Below are 19,042 nucleotides of genomic sequence, written 5' to 3' on the forward strand. Positions count from 1 at the left end.
TGCGGTGTTGTGATCTATGAACGAAGTTGTTGATGATGTGAAGTGTTGTGGAGCATGTTCGGGATTATGTAGTTTGAAGTGTGGGATGGTTGCATATTTGTGGAGTAGTTTGTGATGTGACCATATAGTTGAAGTGTTGAAAAATATTGTGTAGTGTTGTGGCCATAAGTAGCGTGAAATGATGGAGTTGTACAGTTGTGACATAGTGGTGGTATGGCAGTATGTTGTGAAATGACGGGACTAGCTGTGGAATTGTGATGTGATCGTATTGTGTGCATTGATGTGATCACTATGCAGTTTGTGTAATGGTCGGATACCATGTGAGGTGATGGGATCATGGTGTAGTTTGGAAGTGGCTATAAGCTATGTGAAGTGATGGGATGTGGCGTAACCATGATATGGTTGTACGTCATGTAGGTCAAGTGAAGTGTCGAGATAAGTTATGTAGTTTGGACGTGCTGTGTACCATGAAGTGTTAGTTGGGTTGAGTTGATGGTTAGTATCGGAGTATCGAGCTTGTTTACCACACGTAATGGATAATCTGTCTTAAGCATGAGTACACGATGTTAAGTCTCGAGGTTGGCTTAAAGTTGTGTATTATGCATGGTTAAGATTATGGTGGAGTGTCAGTTAGGTTGCACATGAAGGAAAGAAGGGTGTATGTATTGGCTAAGGTTGAGATGTATAACTTGGCTGGTCCAAGTTGTGCATCAGGATGAATGATTTGGTAGGAAGAGTGTGATCAAAATGATGGTGTGTCTTAGCCTTTAAGGTGAATTAAGACAGTTCACTTTGAAGAATAAGAACATGAAATAGAGGCTATGTGTTTGAAAGGTGACCTCAAGCGGGTCACAATTACGACCTTGAGATTGAGAAAACGTGATAAAGGAAAGCATAGAAGATGGACTTGGATGGTAGAGTGTGTCTAAGTGAAGGAAGTCCTAGTGAAGAAGAGTTTATGTATTTTCTAAGTTTAGTTATTTATGTACTTGAAAAGGGAATGACGTTAAGGTTATATATGTATGTAGGTTCCCATCTGACATACACATGAATGAACTACATGAAATATAAATAGCATGGAATCCAGGTAAGTATTATGTTCATATTTTTATGGAGTTTTCTAAATGATATGAAATGAAAAGAAATGTTTCTCTTTATGATGCTTTTGAATGAAATGAAATGATGTTTATGAAAATATGTTAAGTATAAGTGTTTAAATATATATGTAAGTAAAGACCCTCTTTGGTAGCTCCTATTTATGCATTCCAAATAATAGTTGTATGCATGTGAATGGATGATATATGTAGCATGTATTGTCTGTATTTTTCATGAAATGAAATGTTGAGGTTTATGCTTGATGCTTTAAAAGATGTTTAAATGATGCGATGAAAGTGTATTTAAATGACGCTATGAAATGATACTATGAAATGATGTTTATGATGATGTTTAAGCTTCTAATTTGAAATGATATTTACAGATGATGTTTATGCTTATGCTTTTAAATAATGTTTATGAAATGAATGGACTGATGAATGAAAAGACTTCAAAAGGAAAGGACTAAAAGGAATGAATGAAATGTATTGAATGTTTTAATGTATGAAAATATGTAACGACCATGACTGAATAAATGAGTACCAAAAGATTGGGCAGATTGTAATGCCGAGTAAGTAGTACTGGCGGTGCACCTAGTGCTACCCCCTGACTGAAAGAAATTCCTAACCTGTGGCCACGAGAGGAATCCAGATCTAAAAGACAGTTAACCCCAATACACGGGGCGTAATAATGTGCACCGACTAGATGAAAAGTGAAAAGAATGAATGAATGAATGAATGTATGCTTTAATTTCTTTATGAATAAAAGTACAGGGTGTGAGAAATGTTCTATGAAAGGAAAACCTTTTTAAAGAAAAATCTCCCTTGTAATGTTTTCAAATGAAATGAATGTTTTACGTAAAGTATGTATGATGAATGATGAATGCATGAATGAAAAACTATATTAGTATATTTTTATAGTATGAAGTAATGTTTACTGAATATTTGACTCATGTTAGTTTTAATGTATGTCCATTTCTCTCTCAAGGACAACATGAGGACGAAGCGTCAAGATAGACACTGCCCAAGGGAAGTGTGACTGAAGCCTAAGCATGTTTTTATGTAATGTATGAAAATCAATTTTTTGTAGAAAACTTTTAAATTAATTTAATAATTTCCGTTGCAAAACTCTCTTTTATATTCATAGAGTGGATTTTAGTTTTAAACTTAGAATCTTTTATATCCTGTGAATGAATGGAAAAAGTTTTAAAAGGATTAGTAATTCCCGTTTTCTTTTCTTAAAAGCTATTTTCTAAAGTTCTACCACAAGGACGGACGTTACATATTGTATAATAGATAAACATGTAGTGACATGGTATTGCATGGAATATATGATAACATAAGTACATAAACCATAGTTCCCTTACCAGAGTACATACACAATAATTTGACGGTAAGTTAGAAGCTAACTTACAGTGATCATCGTGTTACAAGGATTAAACACAAAATACGAGAAACTGTAAGTCAGGATTCTAAAAGTTTGAAACTTTATCACTTAGAATTAGAAACATGAAAAATGCTAACTTAGAATAAAATTACCATTTTACCATCTATATGTGGAAAAATGACAATTTTATCCCTAATTTAAGGATTTCACTTCCTAATTCCAAAAATATCAAAATTTACATTTGTAATGTAAATTTTCCTAAAATCAAATATAAACTTAGACAAAATTAAAATCAAACACAACTATGAAAAACATCATAGGGCCGAAACTTCCAAAGGCCATATCTCTTTATTTTTGTTGCAATTCCTTCGAACTCCAAAACTCATGATCAAATTGAAATATTGCAACAAAGATCCTCATATCCTAAGTTTAAAAACATGCTTAAAACATCCAATAAAAATATACTTCACATAAACACAAAACATTTTAGCAAAAAGATCTAATCTTTTTAACTAAAATACAAACTCTTGAATATCAAGGTTTGACCTATTTCAAAACATTTCCATGAACTAAAAGAATCCAAAAATTTCTTCTAAAATGCTTCATAACTCATTCCTAAAAACTAACATGCTTTGAATCAACACATAAAAGTCACCAAAAATCACAAAATCTCGCTTGAAGTACTCGGCTCCAACACTCAAGTCAAAAACAAAATTTTTTTCTCAATTTGCTTTGATCAAACACTTGATCTAAGACAACCATGATGAGATCTTCAAACCAAAACATAATATGGTTTAAAAATGTGTCATAAAGTATATCCAAGCATTAAAATTAAAATCAAAAGGCTAAAAATAAACCAAAACATGGATCTAGCTGAAATCATCAACCTTTTAACCTAACTAAGTGTTCTCTTGCATAAAAAAATCATATTTTTGAAACTAACACAAAAAATCTTCAAAATAACATCTTAACATGCATATAAAAGGCTTGATATAATCCAATAAACTAATCAAATCCATTGGAGTAATAAAAGATCACAAAAGTCTAAACTTCCTTAAAACAGAAATTATTTTTCCTTTTCCAGTTTCTAACTTTTTAGATTTAGGAAAATATTTCACCGAAGATTTAATGATACAACTAATCTCCACCAAACATGCATATAAACATGTTAAAAACACTCCATAAAGAGTTTGGACCAAGATTTGTCCATTAGTTTGGTCAAAAACTCCAAAATACAATATTATCCAAATTATCGCCCAAATTAACCTTTTTATGGTTAAAATAACTTTTGACCAATCAAATGACCATAAAATGAAATAAATAAGGTATCCACGAAAACTAGAGTCAAAGAAGAAACTCTATCATGACGGAACCATTGTGATAAAATACTTATAAGGGTTTAAAAAATGGCCCGTAAAAAGGCTTAGAAAACTGCCAAATAGAGTTTCTAAGGCCCCGTTTGAATTTAGAAAGTATTTCATCTCATCTCATCTCATCTCATCATTACAACTTTTCCAAATTCTCACATAAAATATAATTAACAATTCAATTTTTTCAAATCTCAATTCAACTTTTACAAATCCCAAAACAATAATAAATTAAAAAAAATAATATTCTAACAATATTTTTTTTCAACTTTCATTTAAAACTATCTCATCTCATCTCTGAAGCCAAACCAGCCGTTCTCTCCAAGAATAGAAATGAAAATGGGTGGAGTAAGTGAAAGGATGACTTGCACTGTAACGCCCTGTTCCCGCAGGGATCGAAGAGTTACTCCCTATAACTTAAAACTCACAATTCATCCATATATTTATAGACTGCAAAATATAACGTCATCAGAATACTACAAAATCTCTTAATAAAATCAGTCACTTCTCATAAATCTTCTATGAGTAATCCACTATACTTAAATAATCATCTCACTGATGCTCCATAATCCTGATCCTTAGCTGGACTATTAAAAAATCATCTGAAAAATAATTGGAGATAAGGGAAGATTGACATTCTGTTTCTGCTCGGTTAGCTACCGGGGTTTGCACAACCCTACCACAGGGGTTAAACATGGTATATGTTCTGATATGATAAGATAAGATGTGATGTATCAGTTTATGCTATACCCAAGGGATTTTGATTATGAATATTTTTGAACTTTTGCTCTAATATTTTTTATAACATGTTCTGACACTACATTTTGAAAACATTATTCTGATTCTGCATCCTGAAAGAAAATATTTTTGTTCTGCATTCCAAACTCTGGAAGTGCTCATGTTTACACACTAGTATATGTCGTTTGTTTACTGAGTTGTTGATAACTCACCCCTTATCTCCATATATTTTTCAGATAATTTTGATGGTTCAGCTGGAGAATAAGAGTAGGAAGTTTTAGCAAGGTGTGATGTTCGAAGTGGAATAAGTACCTGAGAGTACAAGTACTTATTTGAGAGTCGTAGTTAGTAAGCTGATTTTATTTTTCGGGTATTTTGATTTGATGAGTTAAGGATAATTTCAAGTTTTTGGAGGATTTCTAATATATGTTGTTGAGAATTTCTTTATTGTCCCCATGGAGAAACTTAGATTTTTGGATTGATTAAATAGATTAATATTTTATGAGATTTTCTGGATTTTATAGTTGTGTTATTTAAGTTGATTTTAGATATTAAGGGCTAACTCTCCGAACTTTCGGGATCGGGATGTTACATGCACACCTAATACACTTCTGAAAAGTGAAGTATGGGCTTGAGTGACACCTTGATGGATGGTGATTAGGTCACAAAAAGGTGCAAATAGTTAGTGGTTTTCAGCCAAGGAAACTTCCAAGAGAAGAGTGGTGGTGAAGTGAACTTTGGCCTCCACATGATGCACGACTTTGGGACTATCATGAGCAGTGGATGATTAGCCTTGAGTGGGTGGAAACTTTCTTAAGAAACTTTGCCAAGGTGGCCAAAATTCGTGGGCATGCCCTGTTTGGAACTTGGATTGATTTGAGATCAATTCAGTTCAGTCTAATTTTAAGCTGAGTCTAATATCCAAACACCTAATTCTCAAATCACTAAATTTATCTCAACTCAAAACCTCTTTACACATGAAATCACAACCTTTTTCAACTCAACACATCTTTAAACTCAGGACCCACAACATTTTTCAATTTTTCATAAATACATTTAAACTCTTCTTAACATCTAAACACATCTAAACTCATCTTAGGCTGGTCCCACAAAATTTACTCTACCATCTCAACTCACTACTATTAATAAAGAACTCAACTCAACTTAACATCCAAACGGTACCTTAATGAGCCTTAAATAAGTGGGCTTCAATTGGGATTTAAAGAGGGTTTTGTTAGGGTTTGAGATGTTATCAAGTTCAAATTAAATTTTTCTTGGCCCAATCATGTTTTCAAGATTTATAAGATTGAATAATGATGTTATAACATGAATTTGAGGAAATAATATCATGTGAAAGTGATTTAATCAAGTGATTAAATACAATGCTAGAAATCAGATTAAATAGGGTTTAGAGGCCAACTTTAGGGTTTGGGGAAACCATTTTCGGTTTCAACCAAATTTTTGGAGTTTCAATTGGATTCCAACCATTTGGGATTTTACTAAGGTTGAAACCCTCTTTGGTTTGACATAATCTGGATGGTTGGATGAAATATGGTTTTGCTTAAGTGGCATGATCTCATATATTGATTTCTTTCACAATTCTATCTCATGGTTCATTTTGATGCCAAGTGTCCAATACTATTCACCAAGTGTGGCTAAGGTCTTGCCAAGTGTCCAAACAAAACTTTCCTATCCTATTGGATATTCCACATTGTGATTTTGAAAACATTGCACTTGGTGCTACTATTGAGATTACTATTCATTTCGGGAAAAGTGAAAATAAAATTTACACTGTAAAATCCTAAACATATACACTAACCTAACTATGCAATTCGTTTATCGAAATTCAACCCCGAAGTACCTCGAAATAAACAAAATGCGTTTTTGACTAAGCATTTCATTTGAAAACTAAAAATGAGTTTGTTGCGCTATAAGATCCTAAATACTCAATTGAGTCTAATGGTGCAAATCATATCGCATTTAAAACTTCTAACTACCTCAAATAAATAAAATCACGCTTCTGGCATCATGGTGAGTGGTAACAGTGACGATGCTGACAGACTAAAACATACCCGATTGGCCGATTCAAGAAAACTTACATAATTTCCATGAGGTTCTTAAAGTCTATAGAAATTACACCATTAAATTTCTAGCGAGCTGTTATATCTATTGGTATTGGTAGGAAAAGATCTGTAATTTGGGAGTATTTTACAAAGATTAAAACTGACGATAAGTCAAGACCTAGGGCTGCACATAACTTTTGTGGGGCTACTTATGCTTATGATCCTAATGTAAATGGCACAAGATCAATGTTGCAGCAGTTAGAAAAACAATGTAAGAAGTCTCCAATTAGGAAATTGGATAAAAGCCAATCTGTATTAGGTTTCAATCCTGAAGAAACCAGTGAGGGGCTTGTACCTATTGCTTTTAGTGTTGAAGTTTGTAAAGAAGCCTTAGTATAAATGTTGATTATTGATAAGATGCCTTTTAGATTTGTGGAAGGGGAGAGATTTAAGAGATTTATGTTTGTTGTGCAACCTAGATGGGCTGGGATTGCATAACGTATAACGGTTGCAAAAGATGTTTTTAAACTTTATTTGAGAGAGAAAGACAAGTTGAAAAGTGCTCTTAAGGAGTAGCAAATTTGTCAAATCACGGATACATGGACATCCGTGTAAAATTTTAACTACATGTGTCTCATCGTACATTTTATTGATGAAGATTAGAAAATACACAAAAGACTTATCAATTTTTGTAAGGTGGAAAACCATAAGGGTAAGACACTTGGTAATAAAATTGAAATGTGTTTGATTGAATGTGGGAGGTCCAAAATACATACAATTACACTCGATAATGCAAGTTCAAATAATGGAGAAATTTCATATATCAAAAGAAAGACAAGGAATATAAATGATACAATTTTGGAACATGAGTTCTTGCATATGAGATGTTATGTTCATATCTTGAACTTGATTGTTCGAGATGGATTGAAGGAATTAGATCAATTAATTGCAAGAATTAGAGGGGCTGTGAAGTATGTGAAATCTTCTCCACAAAGATGGAGTACATTTAAGTAATGTTGTAATAGTGTGGATATTACTTGTAAAAGTCACATATGCTTAGACGTAGCAACTCGTTGAAACTCTTTCTATGATGTTGGATAGGGCTGAAAAATTTCAATAAGAATTTCAACGGTTAGAAGATGAAGATTCGGGGTATGTTAAGAGTGTTGGAGACGGTGATAGTGAGGATGATGATATGATATTAGTGAGTTGACTAAGGGAGTGGCATCCCAAGTTAGGGCCTCCAACCAAGGATGATTGGGCTAAGACTAATAGTAGGTTGTTTGTAAAGTTTCTTAAGCTTTTTTATGATGCAACCTTGTGTTTCTCGGGGGCCAATTATATCACTTATAATTTTTTTTTTTTCTGGAGCTAACGAAAATTCAAGATGCAATTAATTTGAAGTGTATGGAATGGTCGCATAATTTAAGGTCAATATCATATAATATGAAATCTAAATTTGAGAAGTAGTGGGGAAGTTTCGAAAAAATGATTCTCTCGTTGTATGTTAGGTTGGTTCTTGATCCTCAATATAAATTGCAATATCTTCAATTTTGTTTCGAAGAAATGTATGTTGTTATGTTGGTGGATTGGGTTAAAGATGCCTTGGCTTGTTTGTACAATAGTTATTGCAAAAATGATGGAGGTGATGTTGGAGTACAAGTTCAAACCATTAGCCAATCAAGCAAGGGAGGAAGGAACTAGTACTACAAGTTCAACTAGGCAGGTAGAACATATGAGGTCATTTAAATTAGCTCGATTTAAGAAGCGTTCAAAGTCAAAACAACTCTTTGGAGAGTAAATTCGAAGTGGAGAGGTATTTGTCTGAAAAATGTAAAGAAGATGATGTTAAATTCGACTTGTTGACTTGGTGGAATGTTAACTTCATTAGATACCGCATACTTTCAAAAGTTGTGCGGAATATTCTTGCAATTATGGTATTTACAGTGGCCTCTGAGTCGGCTTTTAGCATAGCAGGTCGAGTACTTGATCATTTTCGCAGTAGCTTATCTCTACTTATGGTAGACGCCCTTATTTGTGCATAAAATTGGCTCTATTCTTCTTCTGCCTCGATTAGCATTCGAAGTTTAATAGATGATGTTGATGAATTTTATAACTTTGATACATGTATGTTGCCTCATTCACCTTTTTTTTAGTGTCTCTATATTATATATCATATTTTGAAATTGTTTTAGTTATCTTGCTTTTTTTCCCTTTTGTTTAGAGCTTAAGGAAGAAGTTGAAAGTTCTTTAAAACCTGTTTTTGTTATTGGAGATGGTTAAGGTAGGGCATCTTTTTACACTTCTTTCCTCCAGGTTTTTTTTTCATTTAATGTAATTAATAACTTTTAATTGGAATTAAATGTTCGGTTTATTTTAATACAATTGCAAGGTTTGTTTGGATGGACGGTTGGAGTTGGTGGCTTGGTGCATAGCTCTTTGTTCTGGTTGTATTTTTCTTATTGCGTAAACAATTAATATTGGCACTGTCTTTTTATTTTGTAATGTGGACACTTGAGGAGACTATTAGTATTTTATTTTTAGTTTTATTTTGTAATCTAGACTTTGTGTGGTAGCTTGTAATCTAGACTTGCGTTGTAGCTTCTAATATGGTCTTGTTGTAATATGGACTTCCGGACTTGTTTTATTTTATAGCAGATTTTTTTATTGCAAATTTTCATTTTCTGTTTTTATAGTTTTATTTATAGCAGATTATTTTTTACAACAGATTTTCATTTTCAGTTTTTTATAGCAGTTTTTTTTTTTTAATACAACGGATTTTTTAAATCATTTTTTTATAGCTGTATTTTTTACAACATATTTTTTTATGACTCATTGGCACTTGATTAAAATTGAAAAATTGGACCGAACCGGACTGAAAATGGTAAAATCGGAAATACCTGTTTAGGAGGATAACCGTGCGGTATCGGTTCTTGAAAATGCAAAACCGGTGTATATGGGTTCGGTTCTAAAATTTGTCCAAAATTGGACCTGTTGCACCCCTATTTATATCGACCTACTCCACATCCAAATGGCCTTTAAAGTTTTTAAGGCCGGCCTAGGAAGATGCTGGTTTTCATCCCAAGTCGTTGGTCAAGTTTTAAGAAATGGAGAACCGAGCTCTTTACTCAACGGGTCTAGGTTTAAAATACCACCTTCAGGAGTTGGATCCCTTAGTTAGAGTGTAGCAAATATAGAGCTTGTGGGGAAGCCATTTAGAAGAAGGTTAGTCAATAACCTTTTTATTACTCTTTGTTTTTATGCATCTATGTATATATGCCTTTGTGTTTCTACCTTGTCTACCCATATGCTTCCAAACTTAGTTCTCCACTGTAGTTTCTATCATTATATCCCCCCTTAGTTTCTGTCCTAGTGCCCTTGACTAAGGCTGTGTTTGGTTCCCAAATTCAGTTGAGCTTAGTCTAATTTTAATTTGAGTCTAACATCTAAACACTCAACTCTCAAATTACTAAATTCATCCCAACTCAAAATTTTCTTACACGTGGGACTCACAGCCTTTTTTAATTTAAAACATCTTTATACGTGGGAACTATAACCTTTTTCAAATTTTCATAAAAAGTACTAAACTCATCTTAACATCCAAACACACTTTAAATTCAGTTTAGATGGGCTCACATAACTCCCTCCACTACTCAACTCACTACTATTTATAAAGAACTCAATTCAACTCAGTTCAGCTCAACATCCAAACACAACCTAAGTTTCCATCTTTATGTTGCTAAACTTAGTTTCCTTCCTTGTGCCCCCAACTTTAATTTATGTCCTTAACTCCTTTGCTCACGTCTTTAATTCTCATTTATAAATTTGCCTTCTGCTTTATCTCTTGGGTCAGTTTTATTCAATTATTTAAAAAAAAAAATGAATCTGGGCTTATTATTTTTCAACCCAGCCCGCGAATGCCTTTTAACTTTTGCAGAAGCTTGAAGGTTTTTTAGGCTTATGACCCATTTTCTGGCCCAACCTGTAAGGTTTATTGTGTTAAAATGGAAAAACTAGTATTTTCATGTGATTTCAATGCATGACCTATAGGGATCCAAGGGGTAGGCGCACCATTAGACTGCTGCTTCCTTTGGTGATAGGTGGGGCTCTTATTTTATTTATAAATTAATTGTGCCGAAAAAAAATAATTTCTGCTTTATTTTTATTTATTTTGTCATAATTATTTCTTCATATATATGATTGATTTATGAAATTATCACCGGATTAGTAAGGCTATTTATTTTTATTTTGGCTTACAAATATTATTTTTAAGTGAGAATTAGTGGGATTATGGTTAAAATTAAATTGAGTTTTTTAGTCCCATATAATTAAAAATTGCGCAAAAATTAAGTTGAAAGTTAATAATTAAGCATTGTAACGTAAGAAATGATTAAGAAGCCTAGCGAATTTTCAATCTTGGGACATGTCTAAATTATTTTTCTCTTTAACTTAGATTAACGCGGAATTTTTTTAGGTGTGCATGTAATATCTAATTTGTCCATTTTTTGTAGTGAATTGGTATCAAAAGGTAATGTTGCTGATTTGAACAAATGAGAAAACTGAATGGGGGAGAATTATGACATTTAACATTGTAAGATCCAATATATCTTGAATGACAAGAGGTCTTGGAGACCTTAACTCACTCCCTAACTGAGCCTGAGAATGAGACATTAGAACGAAATTGAAAGGATTATGAGACCTTTGAGAATTGACTCAAGAAAGATCAATGTGGCAACCACTGAAAGTGAAGTTTGAGGAGTACAACACTGCTCAGAGTATGTGGTAAGCGCTGAAAGTGAAGTTCCTCTGAACTTCTGCCACAAGGTTGCATGGACTGACTATGAGGTTTGATTCTTACAAAATGTGCTTTGAACACATGACAAAGCAGCATCTGAGAATGATGTCATCAATGATCCGTGAACTAAAAGTGGTTGGAAACAATCTGACTAATGATTAACAAGTTCAAGCGGTGATACGCTCACTACCCAAGTCTTAGGAAACAATGAGCCATAATTTGACGCACAATGAGAACATCAAAACCTTTGATGATGTGTCACGTTATTTGGAACTTGAGGCCGAGCGCCTAGAGGCTATTAAGCCTAAACATTCATCCTATGTGGCTGAATCTGGCTCGCGTAAGGTAGTTAGAGCTAAGCGCAAGAATAACAAGCTTGGGGTAATTATTGGATGTTTGCAAAAAGAGTCAGAAACTTTCAAGTGCACCAAGGGAAGCAAGTGCGAGAAGAATAAGTCCAAACATGACTGCTTTAACTATGGAAAGAAAGAATTCGCTCGTGACTGTAATGAGCCAAATAATGTACAATCTGATTATTCTCTTTCTGTTTTTGTAACTAGATTTTAGGGGTGGCAATATGTGACACGACCTGTTAACTCAACACGAACATGACATGATAAAAGCGTGTTAGGATTTAGTCTTAACAGGTTCCGGTAAAAACGAGTTGACCCATTAAGGCACGAATTGCTTAACGGGTCAACCCGTTATGACCCGTTAAGAAAATGATATTTACTGTTATACCCTTAGATCTAAAACTCAAAAAACTCTAACACTTCCTTTCCTAACCCACGCCCCCCCCCCCAAGTTTTTTTTTCTAAAATCCTAAAACTCAAAACACTTCCTTTCCTAAGTCCTAACCCACCCCCCTCCCCCCAGTTCTCTTCACGGTGATGCCACCCCTCTTGGTCTCTTCAACCCAGTAACTCATCGCCCACGGCCCCATGCCCCGTCTCCCACGGCTCACGAGTCTCTCAAACTGTCGGCGTCTTCCTCATACAGGCACAGATTTGCGGCACCCTCCTCTCCAATTTCTATGTGGCGTCATACTATACTGAATTCACTAAAGTGGATGCTATAAAGATGATCTGCTGCTTACACTAATCCTTCTAGGGCCTTCCACACTCATCTTCACTCTCTGTAACCTCAGTTTTTGAATCTGAGACTGAGGTTGGGATGTAGTAGTACTAGGTTTGGCATTTGCTTGATCATATATCTTTTAGCTGTCTTGCAACTTTCTTTGTGGTTTGTATGAAAAAGGTAGTTATCTGGGGGTAGGATTATGGTGGAGTTCTAAACTAGTATTGTTGATTACGTAGTTCAAATTTCATAGGATTTAATTCATTGTATATCACCAAAGGATAACAAAATTTTGAACTAGGATAATTAAGTTAGGATTTTAAGAACTCTAATGCAAAGTCACTGAGGATCCTAATTCATATTCAACTATTATTCGAGGTCATTTCTCAGTAATTTAGTCATTTTTTAGGTCTTTGTCCATGTAAAGTGTTGTGGGGAAGAACGAGCAAAATCTTTGTTACGTGGCTCATCTTTTAGCTTTGGTTTATAATTACAGAGCTGCTTCTAAGCGATCGGTCTAATTTTCAAGGAATAACAGCCCTCCACTTAGAAGCTATCACCTCAGAAATCACGCTAGACTCATGTGCATGGGATAGGAATTGCAAAACACTTAAGTTGAGAGAATTGCTTTCGACTTCAGCTTAGCCCTTCTCGTGTGCGTCCAGAACCAAAGCCGAGCAGACCTCCACCGCCACTAGTCCACAACCACCAGTCCGTCGTTGTCCTCCTGGGCCGATTTCGCCCAGATTGATTACTCCAGATTTTGCCCAGGCCAATTAAGTGCTGATTTCCTCAAATATTTTCATCGCCCACTACACAAGCACAATCCATCTCCACTAGTCCGTCCGTTGGCCACCATAGTTTGTCACCAACTAACGGTTATTCATGGCTGACTTCAGTGGCCTTGGTGTTGCTCAGGTATTTATCATCTTTTACACTATATGCCAAGACACTACTGGTGTTTGACAAAATGTTTGAAAAGTTTTATTTTTTTTTTTACACAATCCTCTATCAAAGAAAATCACTTATATTAGTTTGTCTAGCTTTTTAGGCTTTACTCTGATTTTATTTTACGGTGATGTTTTTTGCTCAAGGTTTCTCTATCTGCATTCTTATAATAGAAAAAAGAAAAATCATAGCATCTGCCCATCTCTTACTTTGATAGCTGGAGTCCATTAATATATGTCATTCTTGATATCATTGAATTTCAGTTTGGACTGATTAGAGATATGAGTACCCTTTTGTGTACGCCATCGCTTAAAGCAATGGCTGTGGACAGGCATGTCTGATTCACGCATTTGGTGAACTGATGTAAAGAGAAAAGGAAAAGAAAATGAATGAAATATGTTAGAAATTCTTGACTTGACATTTTACCTTTAACAAGGCCAAATCAATAACTTCATTTTGATCAGTCTTCCAATTTGTAAGTGTAATTCCTATGATATGATAAATTATAGGTGAAGAGTCTATAACTCAGCAATATGCTTTACTCTTAGACATATCCATGAGACAGAAATAAAACAATGGGAATATATATGTTGCATGCATGCTTTGTATGATTGAGTTATTGATTTGGGAAACTAGTACTTCAAGCATTATAGTTAGTGACTTTGTGCATCAGTATGAGAAAGCTAGATGCACATTACTTTAAAGAGAAAGAGAAGGATGTGCGGACAAAATCTACACGGGCGATAATGAAGACACATTTTAAAATTTAAGAGGAGGCGCCAATTGTTTACAGAAGAAAGTCTTTCGAAGGGGTGGTTTTTTGGAGGGGTCTATGTCTCTTGCGAAGGGGGAAAGGGCTACATATGGGTAAAGTCTCTTTTGCAGTAGTGTCTAATTCCATGTAGTGTTGATTTACACTAACTGTGGCAGAAATTCTAGGTGTTAATACGCAATTGGTAGGCTATTATATTTGGAACGTTGGACGGACTGGCTTTAAGGAATTCTTTTATAATTATACTAGTATATATATATATATATATATATATATATAAATATATCATTTGAAAGCCTGGGCGACTAAATACTTCTCTTGGATTCATTTCTTGACTAATTAAAACAGAAAAAATCACATTGATTCGGTTTTGTAATGGCTGAGACTACACCTATTGCTGCTCCCAACGCCGAGCGGTTGGAATGGCCTAAGAAGGATAAGCGTCGGTTACTCCATGCAGTGTATCGTGTGGGTGATCTTGACCGTATCATCAAGTATGCATCTCAAGACATTGCTACCCAACTTTTGATGAGTTTTATGCTTGGATTTTATTAATTTCCTCTACATGTATTTTTGGGGTGGTTAGGTTTTATACTAAATGTTTTGGAATGAAGCTACTAAGGGAAAGAGACATTCCCGAAGAGAAATACTCTAATGCTTTTCTTGGGTTTGGCCCAGAAGTGTCTAATTTTGTTGTGGAATTGACATACAGTGAGTTTATTGCGCCTTTTTTTTTAATAGAAACACAAGAAGAAGTTAAATTAGACGAGTTAATCGAAGATGTAATGGAGTTGGAGAACAATAAGGGCAATGAGGATGCTTCACTTCCTTCTTCAAGTTCTAAATTTGTTTATATCTGTGTTTTTATCATATTTGAGATTGTAATATTAATATATTTACAATGTGTGTTTTATTTATTATACTTGAGATGTAATTTTAATACTATTACAATGTATCTGGATCATATTTGTGTGCTTATCATATTTGGTATTGTTAGAATTTTAATGTTGATATTTTTATTGTTTAGATTGTAATTTTAGACTTGTAGTTAGTTTTTTTTTTTTTTATAGATATTATTTATATTTAAATATTTATATAAAATCAATCAGGTCAAATGGGTCACTAACGGGTCTGTTCACCATTAACGTAAACGAGTTGAAACGAGTTATATCGTGTCGTATCGTATCGTATCAATTTATTTTGTATTCACTAACGGGTCATACCGGGTCGTATTGTGTCAATCCGTTATATTAATAGGTCGTCTTATGGTTTGAGATTTTGACACGAAATCCTTAACATGTTGTGTTCGTGTTGACCCATTAAGTATAATGTACATGCTTTGACACAATACGAACACGACTCATTAACACGATTTGCTACCCCTTAAACTAGTCATGTGATGGTTACTCACTTCTATCCTATGTGGACTGTTGATTCAGGAGCGATCGAGCACATAGCAAGTGACATAGTTGGATTTGTGGAGTATCTTCGAATTCCTGTTGGGAGTCGTGATATCAAAGTGGAGAATGAACTTAGTGAGAAGGTACTGGGAGTTGGTACCTACAAACTAGTCTTGTGAGGCAGTTGCATTCTATTACTCCATCATGTGTTATACGCTCCCAGAATACGACGGAATTTACTTTCTGTGGTTACTTTAATAAGACTTGGTTTCCGCATTTTATTTGAAAACAATGGTGTTTCCATATTCTTGGACAATGTCTTTTATGGTTCTGCTTTTCTTTTAGACGGTTTTATTATAATGGATTTGGATCATTCAAATGTGAATTAATCTACTTTTTTTTTTTTCACTGAATCTGATAATTTGGATTCAAGTAAATGGCATGTTAGGCTTAACCATATTCGGCAAGAGAATGCCTAATAGACAATCTTACTAAAGTCACGTTGTTCACATGTGAACATTGTTTGATGGGAAAATAAAAAAGAAAACTATTTGGAAAAGCAGCAAGAGCATCTTCTCTATTGCAATTAATCCACTCAGATATTTATGGCCCAATGAGTGTGAGGGCGAGACACGGGGCTGTATATTTCATCATATTCATAGACGATTTTCACGATATGATCATGTTTATTTGATTTCCCATAAGTCTGAAGCATTAAATTGCTTTAAACAATATATGAGGTTGGTAGAGAATCAATTAGATAAGAGTATGAAGGCTCGAAGAACTGACCATGAACGTGAATATTTGTCTGAACAATTCAAAAGGCCATGTGATGAAAAAGGAATTAAACTGCAGTTGATGATACCATATACACCACAACAAAATGGCATGGTGGAAAGGAGAAATCAGACATTGCTTGAGATGGTTATATCGATGATGGCACAAGTAAACCTATCAATATCATATTCCGTTGACACAGTAATGTAAACTTTTTTTGAAGATATTAATGTAGTGTGATATTTTCTTTCAAATTTTTTTTTATCATATTGTATGAATTGTATACACACACAATGTATGTTAACAGGCTTAGATCGGCTCACTCACATGAGTGATCGCCTTTGGCACTGCAAAGAGGTAGCGAATAAAGATGAGACATTGTGTCACTTGATACTTGTATAGAGAGAGACAAGTATGACACAAAAAGATATGTTGCCTTAGTGAAAACTAAGATGAGGTTCATTATATTTAAAAGAACCGTGCATGGACACCCCACAATCTATGTAGCCTGTAGTAATGCCAGATATGAGATTCTCTTTGGCGCCTTGGAAGCGAGCAAATAGGGAAACTCGGGTTAAACGCACAAATTGTGTCTTAGACTAAGGTTTGTACGGTATTTGATATGGACATACACTCTTTGAAAAGGAGAGTCTACTATAGCATGTATTTCATACTACATGTGCTCTTGCGACTTGATATGAAAGTGAATGAATGGTTCCCTGTTTCTTCATTATGTGAGTCCTATATTTTATTTTGACAGAAACATACAATATGGCTTTTGAGAATAAAAACTACAAACTAAGATTACCAAACACCCATTTGAGAAAATCATGAACAAAGAAATTGAAAATGTTAAACAGTGTTTAACATATAGTGATTTCAAAATTTCGTCATCCATCACTAACTATTTGAAACTTAATTCACAATTAACCATTTTAAGGGGAACAAAACTTTTTTTTAAAACAATCTCGAATGTGAGTTGACTTTAGTTTTCATAGGAGATATAAGAGCTATACATTAGTGTTTGTTGTTTCACATATATTGAGTGGTATAGAAAGAACTCGTTTTGCAGGCTGCAGCAGTATGGGTATAATCAGTCCAGTTTGATATAGTTTTGGATATATTTTATAACCGAATTGGTATGTCGGTTTTGAGATTTGAAGAATCGACACAGTACCGATTACACCCTTAAACCAGTATTTCTGGTTTTACTAGTTCCGGTCCAATTCGATCTGATGTTTCAGATATATTATATAATATATATTATAATATATAATAATATAGTGATAATATATTGTAGTATATTCTAATTGTATTATAAACTATAGTGATATATTATAATATATAATATAGTGATATAGTATAGTATAACTATTAATATAATAGACTAAGTGATAATATATAGTTATTTATCTATGATTTAAAATTTCATATTATATTAATTAGTAATTTATAATATAATACAAAATTATTTTATATATAATTATATATATTATATATAATATAAAAATATTTTATACAATATAAAAAATTAATATATATATATATATATGAACCAGTCCGGTTCAGTGTTAGAAAAAGGAAAACTGGAATCAAATCAATTTTGACTGGTTTTGAGAAAAATAAAATCATTACCGAACCAAATCTAGTAGGATGAGTTTTTTCACATCCTTCTTTTTTTTGTCCGATCTGATTTGATTCGGTTTTTTTTTTCACCCCTATGCAGCAGGATGATTTTTCACATCTTTTTTTTTTCCTACAAAAATGGTATTCTTGGGTATGTTTGAAAATAAAAAGTTTGAAAGTTTTGAATAAGTAGTTAAGAAATAGAGATAAAGATGAAAGTTTTATAGATTTTTGTGTACACGTGGGTCTTACCTTAAAGTAATTAGAGTTATAGATAAACAAGATTAGGCCACAATCTACTTTAGATTAGGCCTGTTGGCTGGGCCCTAGCATCCGGGCCACCTGTTCGACCCCTTCATGGGGTGGGCGGCAGCATTCGCCAGCATACAACGTACAGACGGGAGAATTAACTCCCATTTGAATTGTTCGGGGTCGGTGTCGGGCTGGGCCTTAGGCTTGTCCACATTTCACAGACCGCCCCGCCCAATATATATATATATATATATATATATATATATGTATAATATCATATCTATTTAAAAAAAAGAAATCCTAACTATAAATATTACATTTCTTTCTCTCTCTCATTTATCTCATTCTCAACTTCCTCGCCGTCCTCACTTCCTCTTCTCTTCTCTCATTTCCTTTCATGCTTCAATGGCCATTCAGTGCGTTCACCATCCTCTCCTTTCTCTTCTTCTCCCTCTTCTATTTTTCTTCTCCTGCTCCTCTAAGCCGACTTCTCTATGTTGTCGTGGGTCACGACCAAGCCATAATTTATGATGATAAGACCATTGGGAGGGGTATTTCCCACCCAGCCTCATCACGAGTGGGCCTAGACCTAATGCTGAGCATTTAGCATTGGTCTCATCATCTTGGGGCTCTAGATCCTTCCAAAAGGCCCAAGTCTTTTGGAGTCGCACCAGAGAAAGGAAAGTATGAAGCGTGGGAAATCATCCGTAAAGGACAGGTGGGACCTGTTGATTTTGACGTTCCATATT

The 19,042-nt window shown here is 34.2% G+C and overlaps 1 long non-coding RNA gene across 1 annotated transcript; it reads left to right on the forward strand.

Moving 5' to 3' along the window:
• The first annotated feature begins 462 nt into the window (after positions 1-462).
• Positions 463-14,725, forward strand: LOC118344495. The gene is made up of 4 exons (XR_004798304.1): positions 463-474; positions 956-960; positions 12,603-12,608; positions 14,653-14,725. It is a non-coding gene; the product is annotated as an uncharacterized LOC118344495 (long non-coding RNA).
• The last annotated feature ends 4,317 nt before the right edge of the window (positions 14,726-19,042 follow it).

The sequence above is a fragment of the Juglans regia genome, chromosome 1 (genome assembly GCF_001411555.2).
Source record: "Juglans regia cultivar Chandler chromosome 1, Walnut 2.0, whole genome shotgun sequence".
Taxonomy (NCBI): Eukaryota; Viridiplantae; Streptophyta; class Magnoliopsida; order Fagales; family Juglandaceae; genus Juglans; species Juglans regia.